At 50.2% G+C, this 2,500-nt stretch overlaps 1 protein-coding gene across 6 annotated transcripts in view; it reads left to right on the forward strand.

Moving 5' to 3' along the window:
* The window catches only part of adgrl3.1 (adhesion G protein-coupled receptor L3.1), a 93,774-nt gene that overhangs the window by 65,097 nt on the left and 26,177 nt on the right, over positions 1–2,500 (forward strand). The window lies entirely within an intron of this gene.

Below are 2,500 nucleotides of genomic sequence, written 5' to 3' on the forward strand. Positions count from 1 at the left end.
ACTTGTTCTGACCCATGTACACACACACACACACACACACACACACACACACACACACACACACACACACACACACACACACATACACACCTCCACTCACATCCTGAGGTCAAAATAGGGCATGCATAAGAGTTCAAGGGGTGTTCAAATATACACAAACACACATATGCACACATACACATATTGTTCTCACTGTCTGCGGATTGCTCTGAGTCTGTGAAAGCAGATTTGAACAGGGCATCCTGACTCCAATCAGATGCACATCAATCTAAAGCACCAGAGCCTGCACATGTAGGGTGCTGCATGCATCCACAGCGCATGAGTCATGAAGTAACTTCCTCCAGACGCGCCACAGCCCCGTGTGAGGGCATCCAGTGCAGAATATGGCTCTTCACATGGATGAGGGTCTGCTCATTAGATGAGAGTGTGTGCGTGGCAGACACGTCCTCTCAGCGATGGTGTGATAAATAGATGAAGCCAAGGCCGCTGAGAGCGAGCGAGCGAGTGAGTGAGTTGGCCCGGGTACGGGTTTGGGAGAGAGGGAGAGGGCAGGCGTCATCATCATCATCATCATCAGACAGCCCCGCGGTGCACAGATGACTTTGAGCAGGATGGGGCGGCGAGCACAGAGCTCTGAGAGGCGGACATGTTGAGAGCACATGGGGACTAGCAACCCGGTTAATAACACCCACTTACATTCCTAGGACGGGAGGAGGTGTGAGATACGGATGGGTTACAATACAAGAGAGGGAGACAGACAGAGAGAGTGAGAGAGAGAGAGAGAGAGAGAGAGAGAGATAGAGAGAGAGAGAGAGAGAGAGAGAGAGAGAGTTGAGGTGGGAGGTGATGAAATGAAATGTTGCAAGGTGCGCCTGATTCCCCCGCACTCACTCTGAACACAGAATGCGCGGTGTGCTGGCAGTCGCTGAGGCGGCAGCAGCACAGGCAGCAGCGGCAGCACAGGCAGCAGCGGCAGCACAGGCAGCCCAGAGCCGTAATGGAGGCTGATGCTCAGCAAAGTGTGAAACATCAAATCAAAGGAGAGGGAATAATCAAAAAGCCCTGACTACAGATCCACTGCCACCAGGCACACATGAAACAGTTGCTCAGGAAGAGAGTGAGGAAGAGAGAGAGAGAGAGAGAGAGAGAGAGAGATAGATGGATAGAGAGAGAGAGAGAGAGAAAGACATCCAGCACCAACCCATTATTGGCATAGTAGAGAGGAAGTATTCATTGAGGGGGGCTACGGAGGTGGACAACATGCAAACTAGAAGGTGGGTGGGTGGGAAGAACGAGTGAGATGGGAGAGGGGGAGAGAGAGAGAGAGAGAGAGAGAGAGAGAGAGAGCAGAGAAACAGGATGGAAGGGCAGATGTGGTAGATGAGTTCAAAAATAGGCTGATCTGGTGAAGAGGTGACTGTGGACGAAAAGAGAGATGGAGAAACAGAAAACAGGAAGGAAGGCAGGAAAAAGGATAAGTGCTAGCCAAAGAGAGGACAAGAGAAAGCTAAAGAAAGGGAGAGGGGTTTGGTGCTCAGGGAGCCATGATAACTAGTCCGTTCTGCTCCAGCGGTTACAGCCAGCATAAAGAAGGAAATTTATCGTCTCTGGCAAACAATTTATCCCTGCATTACAGGACTCAAGGCCAGTTCACATGCATGTTGTTAGAGAAAAATAGGTCTCGCAGGGAAACCCCTTCGAGCGCTGTGCGGCTTTCTTTCTGGGGGAGGGGATATTTTGTTGTTCTCTATCATTGTACATTTTTTTTTTTCACTGAGATGTCTTGCTTAATCACACGGCTTTGACATTTTGACTGTGTCTTGGGTCTGGCGCCCTCCTGTCACAAAGAGAAGGGTACAGTCATGCAGAGAGGTGCGGCGTGCGCCCCCGCCCCGCCCCGACACCAAGCCAGAGCCAGAGCCAGAGCCAGAGCCAGCGAGGCATCATCAGAGGCATCACCAGAACTTCTTTGAGATTTTCTGCCCCACTAATCCGAGTTTTGAGAAGCAATAGCCCTCTGGTTAGAAGAAAAAGAGTGTTTTTAGTACTCAGATTCTTGGGTGTTTTGATCTGAAATCTTAAATCTTGCCTCAGAGCTAATCTTACAAACAAAATCTCACTGATTATCCCCTCATTCAGAGCAGCTTCATCTCTCCCCCTCTCTCCTCTTTTCTGCTCTCTTCCTCTCTACCGCCCCCAACCCCCCCCCCCCCCCCCCCCCCCTCCATCTCTTTTTTTTTCATCCTGCTGCTTCAAGCTCTTTTCAGGCTTTTCAATAGCTAGATAACCAGAATAAAACCCTGAGCACTTCACAGAGGCTCAGCCAGAACACGCCGGAAACGTGGGCAAGTGAAGGGGGGGGGGGGGCACAGATATTGTCTTATTTGTGTGACAAACCAGCGCAGCGGCGATGTAAATATAGCGGTTTGATGGGATAATGCCACATCAGTGCAGAGCCCAGATTATAATGACTGTAATGTTTTTCGTATAAAACAGAGTG

This window comes from Clupea harengus, chromosome 22, assembly GCF_900700415.2.
Source record: "Clupea harengus chromosome 22, Ch_v2.0.2, whole genome shotgun sequence".
Classification (NCBI taxonomy): Eukaryota; Metazoa; Chordata; class Actinopteri; order Clupeiformes; family Clupeidae; genus Clupea; species Clupea harengus.